A 17,304-nucleotide genomic window follows, 5' to 3' on the forward strand; every position below is an offset into this window, starting at 1 on the left:
CAAGTCTGGTTCATCCTTTCCAAACGCCTGAAGGTACCACAATTCTCCTAGAGAATTAACGTAAAAAGTGCAAAACAATCCCAGAACAACAGCAAAGGACCTTGTGAAGATGCTGGAGGAAACAGGTACAAAAGTATCTATATCCACAGTAAAACGAGTCCTATATCGACATAACCTGAAAGGCCGCTCAGCAAGGAAGAAGCCACTGCTCCAAAACCGCCATAAAAAAGCCAGCCTACGGTTTGCAACTGCACATGGGGACAAATATCGTACTTTTTGGAGAAATGTCCTCTGGTCTGATGAAACAAAAATAGAACGGTTTGGCCATAATTACCATCGTTAAGTAAGGAGGAAAAAAGGGGTCGCTTGCAAGCCGAAGAACACCATCCCAACCGTGAAGCACGGGGGTGGCAGCATCATGCTGTGGGGGTGCTTTGCTGCAGGCGGGACTGGTGCGCTTCACAAAGTGCATAGATGGCATCATGAGGAAGGAAAATTATGTGGATATATTGAAGCAACATCTCAAGACATCAGTCAGGAAGTTAAAGCTTGGTCACAAATGGGTCTTCCAAATAGACAACGACCCCAAGCATACTTCCAAAGTTGTGGCAAAATGGCTTAAGGACAACAAAGTCAAGGTATTGGAGTGGCCATCACAAAGCCCTGACCTCAATTCTATAGAACATTTGTGGGCAGAACTGAAAAAGCGTGTGCGAGCAAGGAGGCCTACAATCCTGGAGGAATGGGCCAAAATTCACCCAACTTATTGCGGGAAGCTTGTAGAAGGCTACCCGAAACGTTTGACCCAAGTTAAACAATTTAAAGGCAATGTTCCCAAATACTAATTGAGTGTATGTAAACTTCTGACCCACTGGTAATGTGATGAAAGAAATCAAATCTGAAATAAATCATTCCCTCTACTATTATTCTGACATTTCACATTCTTAAAATAAAGTGGTGATCCTAACTGACCTAAGACAGGGACTTTTTACTAGGATTAAATGTCAGGAATTGTGAAAAACTGAGTTTAAATGTATTTGGCTAAGGTGCATGTAAACTTCCAACTTCAACTGTAGGTAGGGATACAGTGACTAGGCAACAGGATAGATAATAAACAGTAACAGCAGCTTATGTGATGAGTCAAAAGAGTTAGTGCAAAAAGGGTCAATGCAGATAGTCTGGGTAGCTATTGGTTAACTATTTAACCAAGCTCAGGCTTTGCCTGACGACTCACACTGAATTTAATTCTGCAACTGTCAAACAACACATACATTCAGTCATCCTAGAAGTCGTTTGCGTGACTTCAAAATAAGGGGTGTTGTACAAAACAAATTAATCAGCAATTGGATCGTCTCTAACTAATCAGAGTATCAATGTTGATAACGTCATTATGTAGGCCGGCTCTGGACCAATCCATCGGTTTCTGGGACCAATCAGACTTTGTTCAATGTGTTCGCATTCTAGAAATCATCAGGGAGGGAGGCAAATCCAGACTCATCGAGGAGATGAAATTTCAGTTGGCCGTAGCAATGTGGATGGGTAGCCAAGGTAAGCTCGGGCTGCTAGCAACCCCAAACCATCCCCACCATCATCACCAAATAGCCATCTGTTGCCCTATAACCCATGATATACAGGAGTCGTAAAAGGGTTTGTATTGTACATTAAGTATTTATATTTCCTCTCTCTGGCTGAGCAGCACATAGTGCCTAATTAACATGTCTGGGAGGAAAATTGCTCTGGTCTCCCGCAACACCAATTTGGTCTGATAATAAAATCACTGAATAAACAAACTCAGCCGCTCGCCAAGTGCTTGTGGAGACAGGAGAACAAACATAGGAGATGATGAACAAGACCAGAAGACTGCTGTATAAAAACATAACCACTAAGTGTTAAGGCTTAGTTCTGCTTCCTCATTTCATTTTCCTCTCCTCACAAAATGCATGTCATGTCAGGTTGCCTAGCTGTATGATAATTGGTTAATGGCTGGTTTTGAGAATTGAGGTGTTATGGAAAATAAATAGGCTAGGTTAACTGTTTTATGTTTTTGGAGCATGGCACTTGTTGAAAAATATTCCACCTCTGGAATTTCCATAGATCTTGGAATTTTAAACGACTGTTGGCAACTGCTGCCGTTTCTTTGGCAACTGTGTGGAGGATACAGTAGATAACTATGGAGAATACCGTAGGTTAATAAATATGATAATACAGTATATAATACTAATAATAATAATATTTGCCATTTAGCAGACGCTTTTATCAGACGCATGCATATACATTTTATGTGCGGGTGGTCCCGGGAAACGAACCTACTATCCTGGCATTGCAAGCGCCATGCTCTGACTGAACTACAGAGGACCATCTTTAAAAAGTGTTCAGCCAACCAAATTATCACAATGTGTGTCCATTTACCAATTTCCCGCATTCTGCCCCCTAGTTACCAGTCCATGATATTTTATACACTTTGGTCAAATTTCCTTATCATTTGTAACTGCCTGAATTGTATTCAATCAAATAGCTGCCCTGTCCTCCAACATAATACAGTCTCTCTCTCCTCTGTAAGCCCCATGTCTGTGTGGTTAGGAAGTGGAAGTTAAACACAGTGAGCTGCCCCCATTGTTTGACTGCAGGCTGATGGAGCCACTTTTCCTTTCACTTGTGTGGTGTTTTGGTGCTCTCCGTTTCCGACCATTCACAATCACAGATACGGTGAGAGGAGAGGGACAAAGAAAGACCAGAGAGTGTTGTGTCAAGAACAATCAGGTATACAATTGGAAGGAGATCAAGTAGGTTCTGATTTCCGATGTGTAGATAAAGAACTATAATGAGGTACAGCAGGTTTCAGGTAGGGTGAATGTGTTTTTAATTTAGTAGTGTGAGGGTGTAACCTGTAACCCAATAAAGACAATATGGAGGGCAGTCATACACTGTATGTCTCTGAGTCCCATTTGAACATTCACTGCCTGTGCTTGTGTGCTTGCCAAGCCGAACTACTGAGAGTTTTGCTCAAAGTGTTCCTGCTTTGTAGTTGACACGTTGAGTGCAGGAGTCATTTTTGGAGTGGAAAATAGACGAGGGCATATCTCTAACAGTCACCCCAGCGTGAGTTTTTTTATGTCCGTAATGTCAGAATGCACACACTGTTCCAAAATGTGATTGCTTTGCAACAGGACAGTTAACCCGCGCTGCCCTCAAACCAAGGCACACTGCCTGCTAATTATCTATAGGCTTCAACTTGTCAATTTCAACAACTTTTTTAACAAGTTTTATTTTCTAACAACAGTTTAAATTGAGGTGTGTTCCGCCTCTTCATTCAGTCACATAGAAGTAGCCCATTTCACTTTTGCGGACAATTAATGTTGAGGCTTTACTGAGCGGGACAAACTTTATTGCCTTCATTGTTGTTTTCCTTACTAATAATAACTTTGGACATGTGTGTGTTCCAATCAAAGTAAGTGCCTTATTAGGTTATCATTATAGTTTCTGTATGTCGTGTTGTCGTTTCTACTGTAGCACACCATATGTATGTATGGAGCATAATCAATTTACTGTTTTCTTCACGTTTTCAAGTACTGGTGACAAATCATACATTCCTATTATTGTATGGACACATATGATGTGTGTTAAATACTTTTTGGAAGGTTGTACTGATTATGATGAGCTAATGCTAAGCTGAATGCCAGCTATGTGTGGTGTCATGTTTGTTGACATCATACAATGCATTCTGATTGTCACGTAAACGTCTGTCAGACCAAAGATGTTATAACAAAATGAGGTGAAGGGATGGTTCACTTGACTAACTTAGATTGCAACTATCGTTACTCAGGGTTGCCAGCTCAAACCCCACTTTCCAGGGGGTTTATTTTTATTTAGGTTATAAACTTCTCCTGTGTTTGCCACCCATTTATTGCTAAATACCCCATCATAGTAATATTTCCTGCATCATATACCCCCACGATACTTTCTCCCATTTCAACCCCCCATCGACTTGAAATCCCCCACAAATTAAATGAACCCCCCCCACAAACTCCCCTAAAATGGTTTCACCTAAATCCGGCAACCCTGTTTAGCTTTTGCGCTACGGTTAGGCTAGGCAGTAGGCTTGAATTTGGGGTGATGATCTCTGAGGTGATAACATTTTATTTGCTTTGTGATTTGTCAAAAACTGTAAACGACTTGTCAAGTCATGTGCTCCGGTTCTTATATACACTGTAACAAGTACATAGAAGATTTGTAATATGCTGAAAAGTGGCCAAACTAACTTAATATTTTTTGGGCAATGGGCGCAGCTATCTTTGACTTTGACTTTGTTTGCGTCTTATAGTGAATGGCAGTCTGGGATTAGGAAGTTTTCGCTTGTCAAACAAACAAACATGGCTGCCATCATAAAGAATTTAGCTGCTGTTAGCTTAGCTGACACGTACTGTATCTCTTTTCTAAACAATATTAAATTTTTCCCAATATTACAGTGCTCACCAGAGATGTGGTACGTTGTAAACAAGTCTAGCTGTTAGGTCGTTAACTTATGTTTTGTTTTTTGTCAGCGCAACCTGATTTTTAGACTGGTTTATGGAATGAGTTTGTCTGTGGATGTGTTCCTTGTGATGCTTGGATGATGAAGTTCGCATTTATCTTTTACAATAAAAGATGAAATTGAGGAATAAGGTTGTGAAGACCTTTATTTCCCATCAGTACAAAACATTGTTTAGATGCTTTTCAGACAATGCTATTTAGGCGCATTTGTTGCTACTATTCCAATCACATATTTGCGATGGTACGCTGCAGGAAACACTCAACAATGATCACAAATATGTGATCGCACGCGTCAAAGGGTTAAAGTTGTTCTATAGGCCCAGGTGATATCAGGAAATTCTATCAGTTAATATGACAAAAAATATATATATATTCCAAAATGAGCACAACACCACATTACTGTTTTATGATGGAATATCTCTCTCTCTCTTCCTTCCTCTCTCTCTCTCTCGCTCTCGCTCTCTCTTACTCATGCACACACACACGCACACTAAAATCCCAAATGAACCAACACCTATGGTAATGAATAGCTTTCTGCGAGGCTAAACTGCACCCCTGGAGTAATGACTGTGTTATGAATGACTGTGTGTGAGTCCCAGTGTGAAATCTTTCTTCCCACATGGACTAATGCCTTCCTCCCAGTGGGATGGACTGTAAAGAGCCATTATGCTTACCTCAGCACTAAAACATACCGGCAGGGAGAGGATGGACAAACTGGGCTTTAGATCCAAAGTGCTGCTATTCAAGGAGTGGGGCATTACATTTCAAACAGCACCATAGATTCTCTCTTTTTCTCTCTCTCTTCCGGTTATAGATAGAGACACTTACAGTGAGGGAAAAAAGTATTTGATCCCCTGCTGATTTTGTACGTTTGCCCACTGACAAAGACATGATCAGTCTATAATTTTAATGGTAGGTTTATTTGAACAGTGAGAGACAGAATAACTGTATAAACTGAATTAAAAAATCCAGAAAAATGCATTTAAATTTTTTTATAAATTGATTTGAATTTTAATGAGGGAAATAAGTGTTTGACCCACTCTCAATCAGAAAGATTTCTGGCTCCCAGGTGTCTTTTATACAGGTAACGAGCTGAGATTAGGAGCACACTCTTAAAGGGAGTGCTCCTAATCTCAGCTTGTTACCTGTATAAAAGACACCTGTCCACAGAAGCAATCAATCAATCAGATTCCAAACTCTCCACCATGCCATGACCAAAGAGCTCTCCAAGGATGTCAGGGACAAGATTGTAGACCTACACAAGGCTGGAATGGGCTACAAGACCATCGCCAAGCAGCTTGGTGAGAAGGTGACAACAGTTGGTGCGATTATTCGCAAATGGAAGAAACACAAAAGAACTGTCAATCTCCCTCGGCCTGGGGCTCCATGCAAGATCTCACCTCGTGGAGTTGCAATGATCATGAGAACGGTGAGGAATCAGCCCAGAACTACATGGGAGGATCTTGTCAATGATCTCAAGGCAGCTGGGACCATAGTCACCAAGAAAACAATTGGTAACACACTACGCCGTGAAGGACTGAAATCCTGCAGCAAGGTCCCCCTGCTCAAGAAAGCACATATACAGGCCTGTCTGAAGTTTGCCAATGAACATCTGAACTGGGTGAAAGTGTTGTGGTCAGATGAGACAAAAATCGAGCTCTTTGCCATCAACTCAGCTCGCCGTGTTTGGAGGAGGAGGAATGCTGCCTATGACCCTGAGAACACCATCCCCACCGTCAAACATGGAGGTGGAAACATTATGCTTTGGGGGTGCAACATAAGTGGACAGGACAACTTCACCACATCTAAGGGACGATGGACGGGGCCATGTACCGTCAAATTTTGGGTGAGAACCTCCTTCCCTCAGCCAGGGCATTGAAAATGGGTCGTGGATGGGTATTCCAGCATGACAATGAGCCAAAACACAGGGCCAAGGCAACAAAGGAGTGGCTCAAGAAGAAGCACATTAAGGTCCTGGAGTGGCCTAGCCAGTCTCCAGACCTTAATCCCATAGAAAATCGGTGGAGGGAGCTGAAGGTTCGAGTTGCCAAACGTCAGCCTCGAAACCTTAATGACTTGGAGAAGATCTGCAAAGAGGAGTGGGACAAAATCCCTCCTGAGATGTGTGCAAACCTGGTGGCCAACTTCAAGAAACGTCCGACCTCTGTGATTGCCAACAAGGGTTTTGCCACCAAGTACTAAGTCATGTTTTGCAGAGGGGTCAAATACTTATTTCCCTCATTAAAATGCAAATCAATTTATAACATTTTTGACATGCATTTTTCTGGATGTTGTTGTTGTTATTCTGTCTCTCACTGTTCAAATAAACCTACCATTAATATTATAGACTGATCATGTCTTTGTCAGTGGGCAAACGTACAAAATCAGCAGGGGATCAAATACTTTTTTCCCTCACTGTAGCTCCCATTCACTCTCAGTACCTATCGTCCTGACCCAATTAACAAGGTACTGTATGCCGTAAGTGCCCAAACCGGTGCTTAGATTAGAACAGATGGGGTTTTGTACTGTAGATTTTCCCCAGGTTTTAAGTACGGTATCAGGGTAGATACTCATGGCTGCATGACATCATCTTTTGTAATCTTAAACCTTTGTGGATTAGCCCTGATGTTTAGAGTGGTTGGTTTCTCACGTCTCATGTCCATAGCCTTCTGTACAGTCATCGTCTGGTCTTCTAGCTGTGTGTGTCAGAGACTGGGAGAGGAGCCTCCTAGAACAATGGGAAGGTTCTGGGAATTAATGTATGGACTGCTGTACTATATTCTGTATAATTCTGATTGTTTGAGGGAGAGATAGAGATAGATTGAAAGACACACATACAGCCAGAGAAAGACTTCATAGTTCGCCAGAGGGAAATGCTTTTCACAGCCAAGAACAGATTTAAAATGAAAATGGTTTAACTGTCTCCTTCTCTGTATTCAACACTTGTATACTACCACTTATACCCCTCATATCCCCCTCTGTGCAAGACAGCTGTATCCATGACAACACACAAACACACAGACATGCACACGCAAACACACACGCACACACACACAAACAAAGTGACACCCTCATAAACAGATGAATTGATCTTGGACAGACATGGACACAAACACACCAATTAAAGTAAATTAGATTGGCATAAACACACACACACAGCTCTTCTCCAGCCTGCCTCTTATGGGGGAACGTATGCATATGGGTGTGAAGATCTGGGTCAGTGCCTTGGGATAATTGGGAACACATCCCTGCATTTAGATTTATCCATTTAGGGACCTACTGATAGCACTGTGACTGTAGCCAAGCTGTGTTGTGTTTAGAGCCACACGGTAGTAGGGCATATTTTACTATATACCGGCATTGATGCACGGACCGGTTTGGGTTTTTACTTTACCTTCTATAACGATATTTCAATGTTTGGTTTGTTAAATGTGATACGCAACTCCAGCGTGTGTAATGCCCGTATTTATCATTTATTCCATTTGCTCCTTGACTCGTCTTTCTCCCACTCCTCCTGCTGCATGCAGCTTCCCACACCAAGCCCAGCCCCCTGTCACTCAAGGAAACAGCAGTGTTGCTCGACCACGGAGTCACACGCAGTTTCTTGTTCTGCAGTCTGCATGGTCAGATAGATGCAACAAGATGTTGGTCACATGCTGATTTCCACAAGCATTCTGTATTTACACTATTCATTTACTGTCTGCAAACTACTGTCTGCTAGTTTGTCTTTTCTTAGCAAGTTGTGAATAAAATAACTATTGTTAGCCGCTAATACTAATCGCTTTGTGCAAACTGGAAACAGCATATCCTGAGGCCGCATTTATTGTAGCTTGGGACTTTAATAAAGCAAATCTGAGGAAAACGCTACCAAAGTTTTATCAACACATCTCCTTCGCAACTCGCTCATCAAGAACTCTTAACCATTGCGACTCCTCCTTCCAGGACGGCTACAAGACCCTCCCCGCCCTCCCTTCAGCAAATCAGATCACGCCTCTATTCTGCTCATCCCCTCCTATAGGCAGAAACTTAAATAGGAAGTACCCGTGTAAAAGACTGTTCGATGTTGGTCTGACCAATCGGAATCTATGTTCCGGGTTGCCTCTGAGAATAGCATTGACATATACACTGACTTGGTGACTGAGTTCATCAGGAAGTGCATAGAGGAAGTTGTTCCCACTGTGGCGATTACAACTTTTCCAAACCAAAAACCATGGATAGATGGCAGCATTTGCACAAAACTGAAAGCGTGAACCACTGCATTTAACCACGGCAAGGTGACTGGGAACATGGCCAAGTATATACAGTCCAGCTATGCCCTCCGTGAGGCAATCAAAAAGGCAAAACGTCAGTACAGAGATAAAGTGGAGTCGCAATTCAACGGCTCAGACATGAGACGTATGTGGTAGGGACTCCAGACAATCAGGGATTATAAAGGAAAACCTGCCACTTCGCAGACACCAATGCATTGCTCCCGGACAAGGTAAACACCTTCTTTGCCCACTTCAAGGAAAACACAGTGACGCCGATGCAGGCCACCACCGTTAACGAGGACTGTGAGCTCTCATTCTCTGTGGCCGACGTGAGTAACACATTTAAGCGTGTTAACCCTCGCAAGGCTGCCGGCCCAGACGGCATCCCAAGCCGCATCCCCAGAGCATTTGCAGACCAGCTGGCTGAAGTGTTTACGGACATATTCAATCTTTCCCTATCCCAGTATGGTGTCCCTACCTGCTTCAAGATGTCCACCATTGTTCCTGTACCCAAGAAAGTGAAAGTAACTGAACTAAATTACTATCGCCCCATAGCACTCACTTCTGTCATCATGAAGTGCTTTGAGAGGCTAGTTAAGGATCATATCACCTCTACTTTACCACCCAACCACCTAGACCCACTACAATTTGCATACCGCCCCAACAGACCCACAGATGGCGCATTCGCCATCACACTGCACACTGCCCTGGACAAGAGGAATATCTACACTCTTAGAAAAAGAGGTGTTATGTAGAATCTAAAAGGGTTCTTCGGCTGTCCCCATCAGAGAACCCTATGTAGAACTACAGTTGAAGTCGGAAGTTTACACACACTTAGGTTGGAGTCATTAAAACTTGTTTTTCAACCACTCCACAAATTTCTTGTTAACAAACTATAGTTTTGGCAAGTCGGTTAGGACATCTACTTTGTGCATGACACAAGTAATTTTTCCAACAATGGGTTTACAGACAGATTATTTCACTTATAATTCACTGTATCACAATTCCAATGGGTCAGTCTCCTAGAGATTAACGTACTTTGGTGCGAAAAGTGCAAATCAATCCCAGAACAACAGCAAAGGACCTTGTGAAGATGCTGGAGGAAACAGGTACAAAAGTATCTATATCCACAGTAAAACCAGTCCTATATCGACATAACCTGAAAGGCCGCTCAGCAAGGAAGAAGACACTGCTCCAAAACCGCCATAAAAAAGCCAGACTACGGTTTGTAACTGCACATGGGGACAAATATCGTACTTTTTGGAGAAATGTCCTCTGGTCTGATGAAACAAAAATAGAACTGTTTTGCCATAATGACCATCGTTATGTTTGGAAGAAAAAGGGGGCGGCTTGCAAGCGGAAGAACACCATCCCAACCCTAAAGCATGGGGGTGGCAGCATCATGCTGTGGGGGTGCTTTGCTGCAGGAGGGATGGTGCACTTCACAAAATAGATGGCATCATGAGGAAGGAAAATTATGTGGATATATTGAAGCAACATCTCAAGACATCAGTCAGAAAGTTAAAGCTTGGTCGCAAATGGGTCTTCCAAATGAACAATGACCCCAAGCATACTTCCAAAGTTGTGGCAAAATGGCTTAAGGACAACAAAGTCAAGGTATTGGAGTGGCCATCACAAAGCCCTGTCCTGAATCCTATAGAAAATGTGTGGGCAGAACTGAAAAATCGTGTGCGAGCAAGGAGGCCTACAAACCTGACTCAGTTACACCAGCTCTGTCAGGAGGAATGGGCCAAAATTCACCCAACTTATTTCGGGAAGGCTACCCGAAACATTTGACCCAAGTTAAACAGTTTAAAGTCAATGTTACCAAATACTAATTGAGTGTATGTAAACTTCTGACCCACTGGGAATGTGATGAAATAAATAAAAGCTGAAATAAATCATTCTCTCTACTCTTATTCTGACATTTCACATTCTTAAAATAAAGTGGTGATCCTAACTGACCTAAGACAAGGAATTTGTACTAGGATTAAATTTCAGGAATTGTGAAAAAATGAGTTTAAATGTTTTTGGCTAAGGTGTATGTAAACCTCCGATTTCAACTGTATATGCCAAGTTGCTCTCTCAGAATATCATAATGGACCTGCAATTTTGACTTTCTCCACTTCCGCTCTGCCTTTCTGCAATTTCTTTTTCATTGATTCATTTCCTCATTCATCCAAGGGGCTCTCCATTTGGATGTGGTCTTTTTCAACTTTACTGGAACTATGGCATCAATGGTTGCCCTTGACTTGCTATTAAAGTTAACTAAATCATCACAAGAGGAAGGAAGAATAGGTTTTGGAGTATTGTTCATACACTTAGGAGTAGTGTTTCTTAATAATGCGTTCAGTATTACATTTTGACAGTCATTTTAGCAGACGCTCTTATCCAGAGCGACTTACAGTTAGTGAGTGCATACATTTTTCATACTGGCCCCCCGTGGGAAACGAACCCACAACCCTGGCATTGCTAGCGCCATGCTCTACCAACTGAGCTACAGGGGACTGTATTACCATGTGCTATGGGCAACAAATAGTAAAAAATACACAGTGGTGATCAGATAAAGCAACATCAACAATAGAGGATATGTCAATAGAAAGCCCCTTGGTTATAACCAGGTCCAGAGTATGGCCGTGGTTATGGGTGGGCCCAGTAACATGTTGGATAAAGTCCATAGAACTCCAAAAGATTCATAAATGCAATGGCCTTGGAGTCAGTCTCTTTGTCAACATGAATATTAAAATCGCCCAACACAATGATTTTATCATAGTACTTAAGGACAATAGACAATAGTTCGGAGAAATCAGTAAAGAAAGTGGGGCAGTGCTCTGGTGGCCTATACAGGGTAATGGCCAGCACTGGTGGCTGACATTTAAACAGTATAGCATGATGCTCAAAAGACCCAAAGTCGCCAAATGAAATGCCCTTACAGCTGAGAGCATTAGTAAAAATAGAGACTTTCCCCCCACCCTTTTTCCATTTTCTGATAGAGTATGAAAAGCTGTAGTCCAGGGGGAGGCTTCAATAAGAGCGGCACTACAGTCTGAAGAAAGCCATGTTTCATTGAGAAACATGCAATCAACTTTGCACTCAGTAATGAGGTCGTTCATGAAACGGTTTTACTAGTGATTGCTCTAACATTTAAAAGTGCCATATTCAATGAGTGTGGGCCACGCTGCCCCTGGGGCATCTGCCTTGAGGTAACCAACCAAATTATTAACGTTACAAGCACGTTTTCTGACCATCTCCAATCTATCAGAATGGTAGGAGATGACAGTTTGTATAAACTCACTAGAAGGCTGAGTTAAAGGAACATAAATGAGGTTACTCACATTAACCATAGTGCCATTTCAATAGAGGTTGATATGGTTTCCAAGTCCTCTGTTGCTTATTTTGACAGGGAAAACTGGAGCACTACCAGACCCTGTCTGTCAGTCTCTAAAACAGTTTGTGATGTTGCTGGAAATAATTCTGGAACCCCTGCGGTTAGGGTGAATCCTGTCTCTTTTAAAAGTTGTCACAAAAAGAGACATTCCTGTCGTTGCAAAGTTTCTTCAGGTAATCGTTTAGGGCAAAGAGTCGGCTGAAACGTTCCGAATCCCTTTGGTAGCACGGGAGGGGGCCAGAGATAATTATTCTCTTCCCTGTGCTAGCGAGGGTGTTGAAAACATTTTTGTAGTCCTCCCTCAGGGTTGGCCTCCCGAGTGGCGCAGTGGTCTAAGGCACTGCATCGCAGTGCTAGAGGCGTCACTACAGATCCGGGTTTGATCCCGGGCTATGTCGCAGCCGGCCGCGACCGGGAGACCTATGGCCCAGCATCGTCCGGGTTAGGGGAGGGCTTGGCTGGCATGTCCTTGTCCCATCGCGCTCTAGCGTCTCCTTGTGGCGGCCGGGCGCATGCACGCTGACTTCGGTCGCCAGCTATACAGTGTTTCCTCCTTGGTGCGGCTGGCTTCCAGGTTAAGCAAGCAGTGTGGCTTGGCGGGGTCGTGTTTCGGAGGACGCATGGCTTTCAACCTTTGCCTCTCGAGTCAGTACAGGAGCTGCAGCGATGGGACAAGACTGTAACTACCAATTGGATATCACAAAAAAAGGGATACAAAAAATTACATAAAATAAAACATGTATTTAGAACTATGGTTTAAGTAATAATAATATGTGGATTTATATTTTGTATACATTTAATCAGATTTGTTTATTTTCATAAGCTCTGTTTTACTACAGCCTTCGCCGTTGGGCCTATGTTGGTTAAATTATTATGTATTGTTACTTTAAATATGTTGGGACAGTTTCTGTTCACGTGAAGGGTGTGTGATCATTTTGGGCCAATGAAGATGGACTATGGGTGGTGTGAGGAGGGCTTTGCAGGTTTTTTCCATTGTTGCTGAGGAAAGTTAAGGAAGAAGGGAGAGAGATGCTCTTGTGAAGCGGGAAAACATTTTGTGTACTAAAAATAGTTTTTTCCCCGAATTGGGTTTAACTGCACTCTAATTTTACTCACCTTTAACAAAATAAGATTTATAGTTTAATATTTTAGTGCGAGAGTTGTCTCAATTCGCTTGCTGCTTGGCTGGATTAACAAGGTTCCAGACGCTTCGGGAGCTAGCTTGGGTTTGTCGGATCGGGAGCTGAAGAGGACAGCTTGGTCTGAGGGAATTTGATGGCTTCGTTGACGCTGGACATTGTTTTTTGGATGCATGCAGGGCACTTTCTGCCAATTGGATTATAAATAGGCAACGGCCTTGGAACTGCTGGTTTCAAGGGGGTTTTCTACAAAACCATGAGTAACTGTGGGGTTAGCCTAATGTTTTTTGGAGCTCCAACGGTGCCAACGAACATTTTCAGTTTAGCACCTGGGTTTAGGTTAAGCTGTTTTAAAATTCTATTGTGTCGTGTATTGCAGGTTGTATGCAAGTGTATCATTCATCATTCATTATTTTCTATATAAACACTATCTGTAGGTAAGAACCCTGGTCTCTCTGGTTTTTCCCTATTGAGTTAAGTCATACCAGGTTTATTATATATTGAGTGTTCTTTTCACCATACTTATTGTATTGATTTATCTGAGCCTTTGGTGAGAGGGTTACACTCAGATCGCCTAAAACGAAGGTAGTTAAAGCCTACGTGAGTGACGATGGTGGTTGGCCAGAACCGTGGGCAGGAGGGAATTGATGTCATGGACACTGGCTCCTGGGTGACAGTGGACCTTGGTCGGTCCACAGACCGTAGGCAGGCCAAAATCTCTCACTATCGAACTGCCCACAATGATGGTGGTCGCGATGGAATCTGATGGGGAAGCAACCTGCTCAACTGTGGTGGCCGTGGGGGAGGGTGCCACTGGGCAGCCGCCGTCTGTTGGTAGGCACCCAGGATCCGCGCTGACTCCCGGGGCTGGTAGGTCCGTCTCAAGCGGGGGCAAAGCTGTTTTATGGCTGGATTGGATCTTCTCGGATAGATGAAGGGTGTCCAGACTGCCTCCCCAATCTCCTACGACTTGCGAGTGTCCAGTCTCCCATGGGCCGCGGAGTTGAGCTTAACATCTGTCCGTTGAATTGGGACAGATCAACGCCCCAGTCTCATCAACAGCTTTGCTATAGGAGGCATTTGAAACTGAGATTCGGTTTGCCTGGGTTACAGCAAGGTCGGTGTACTTAGAAAGCAGGTTATCCTTTTCTTGCAGCCGAGCTAACAGCCAGAGGATCTCTTCCCTAAGATGCTTGACAGTGGTGCATTTAGCGCAGACAAATCCCTGTCCATTTTCCATTTCCACCTTATCTTCATCTTGTGATTGTGTGGAAATCATCTCACACCAGCCTTGGGTAAAAACACTGGTGGGCTAACACGGCTAGCGTTAGCCTGCTCCATTTTCATGATGGCTAGCAGCTAACTGCTACTTAACAGGAATCCGGGACACAAACTTGCGGTCCCAGCCATAAAGGCTGACCATGTCGTGGAATCAGTATCAATACAAACTTTAGCTATGATTAAAAAAGATTTAATGAAAAAGATTTAATAAAAACCACAAACCTGTTCTGTTGCACGCTCTGATGACGTCTGTTGCGTGATGATGTGAACTCCCTCCTCAGGAGGCTGAAGAAATTCATCTTAGCCCCTAAAACCCTCACAAACTTCTACTTTAATAATGTTTTTGTCACTTTAATAATGTTTACATATCTTGCACTACTCATCTCATATGTATATACTGCATTCTATTCTATAATATTATTTTGTATCTTAGTCCATGCCGCTCTGTCATTGCTTGTCCATATATGTATATATTCTTAAATCCCATTCCTTACTTTTTTGTGTGTATTGGGTATATGTTGTGTAATTGTTTTTATTTTTATTTAAATATTTCCTATATTTGTTTTGCTTTTGCCCACTTTTTCTTTCTTTCTTTTTTTATTTTTGGGGGGGTAGATCAGCTTAATATTGCAGATAGATTGTAACTTCCATCACTGTAATTGTCTGCATCACTTCCAATCCCCCATGTTTATATATATATATATATACATATACATACATACATACATACACACACACACACACACACACACACACACACACACGCACGCACACACACATACACACATACACACAGATACATATACATACATACATACACATACATATCCTTTAAAAATATATATATATTCCCCTTTATTACTTTCCAACCCCGCCACCTTTTCCCCACTTGGAGTAAACTAGTGAACAACAACTCCTAGGCCTCTACTTCAGGCCCATACCCACTATCTACAGTGGGGAGAACAAGTATTTGATACACTGCCGATTTTGCAGGTTTTCCTACTTACAAAGCATGTAGAGGTCTGTAATTTTTATCATAGGTACACTTCAACTGTGAGAGACGGAATCTAAAACAAAAATCCAGAAAATCAAATTGTATGATTTTTAAGTAATTAATTTGCATTTTATTGCATGACATAAGTATTTGATACATCAGAAAAGCAGAACTTAATATTTGGTACAGAAACCTTTGTTTGCAATTACAGAGATCATATGTTTCCTGTAGGTCTTGACAAGGTTTGCACACACTGCAGCAGGGATTTTGGCCCACTCCTCCATACAGACCTTCTCCAGATCCTTCAGGTTTCGGGGCTGTCGCTGGGCAATACGGACTTTCAGCTCCCTCCAAAGATTTTCTATTGGGTTCAGGTCTGGAGACTGGCTAGGCCACTCCAGGACCTTGAGATGCTTCTTACTGAGCCACTCCTTAGTTGCCCTGGCTGTGTGTTTCGGGTCGTTGTCATGCTGGAAGACCCAGCCACGACCCATCTTCAATGCTCTTACTGAGGGAAGGAGGTTGTTGGCCAAGATCTCGCGATACATGGCCCCATCCATCCTCCCCAAAAGCATCCCCAAAGAATGATGTTTCCACCTCCATGCTTCACGGTTGGGATGGTGTTCTTGGGGTTGTACTCATCCTTCTTCTTCCTCCAAACACGGCGAGTGGAGTTTAGACCAAAAAGCTTATTTTTGTCTCATCAGACCACATGACCTTCTCCCATTCCTCCTCTGGATCATCCAGATGGTCATTGGCAAACTTCAGACGGGCCTGGACATGCGCTGGCTTGAGCAGGGGGACCTTGCGTGCGTTGCAGGATTTTAATCCATGACGGCGTAGTGTGTTACTAATGGTTTTCTTTGAGACTGTGGTCTCAGCTCTCTTCAGGTCATTGACCAGGTCCTGCCGTGTAGTTCGGGGCTGATCCCTCACCTTCCTCATGATCATTGATGCCCCACGAGGTGAGATCTTGCATGGAGCCCCAGACCGAGGCGATTGACCGTCATCTTGAACTTCTTCCATTTTCTAATAATTGCGCCAACAGTTGTTGCCTTCTCACCAAGCTGCTTGCCTATTGTCCTGTAGCCCATCCCAGCCTTGTGCAGGGATGTCCTTACACAGCTCTCTGGTCTTGGCCATTGTGGAGAGGTTGGAGTCTGTTTGATTGAGTGTGTGGACAGGTGTCTTTTATACAGGTAACGTGTTCAAACAGGTGCAGTTAATACAGGTAATGAGTGGAGAACAGGAGGGCTTCTTAAAGAAAAACTAACAGGTCTATGAGAGCCGGAATTCTTACTGGTTGGTAGGTGATCAAATACTTATGTCATGCAATAAAATGCAAATTAATTACTTAAAAATCATACAATGTGATTTTCTGGATTTTTGTTTTAGATTCCTGTCCAAGAATTGTATATAATAATTTAAATTGAAAGATTGAATTGAATCCGGTGGCGTTTTGCATATCAGTTCATAAACACTATGACATGGGATCGGTACATCAAAAATCTCTTCCAAACTATTTTGCAATCTATATGGGACGGCTGTCAATCCTTTGGTCCTGAAATTAAACTGATATACTTTTTTATTTATCACAGTTTTCCTTAACCAATTATGGTCTTTAATGCAAGGCCGACAGAAAAGTTCCTTACTTTCTCCTCCTTCCACTTTCCTCCACTTTCCTCTTCCATTTTTGCGGTAAGGCTGCAATTATTTGGTTGT

General features: G+C 42.7%; 1 non-coding gene across 1 annotated transcript; it reads right to left on the reverse strand.

The window, feature by feature from the left end:
- Window positions 1–11,212: 11,212 nt before the first annotated feature.
- On the reverse strand, window positions 11,213–11,287 carry trnaa-agc. Its single transcript has one exon. It is a non-coding gene; the product is annotated as a tRNA-Ala (tRNA).
- Between the last annotated feature and the right edge of the window lie 6,017 nt (window positions 11,288–17,304).

Source organism: Coregonus clupeaformis, chromosome 36, assembly GCF_020615455.1.
Source record: "Coregonus clupeaformis isolate EN_2021a chromosome 36, ASM2061545v1, whole genome shotgun sequence".
NCBI lineage: Eukaryota > Metazoa > Chordata > Actinopteri > Salmoniformes > Salmonidae > Coregonus > Coregonus clupeaformis.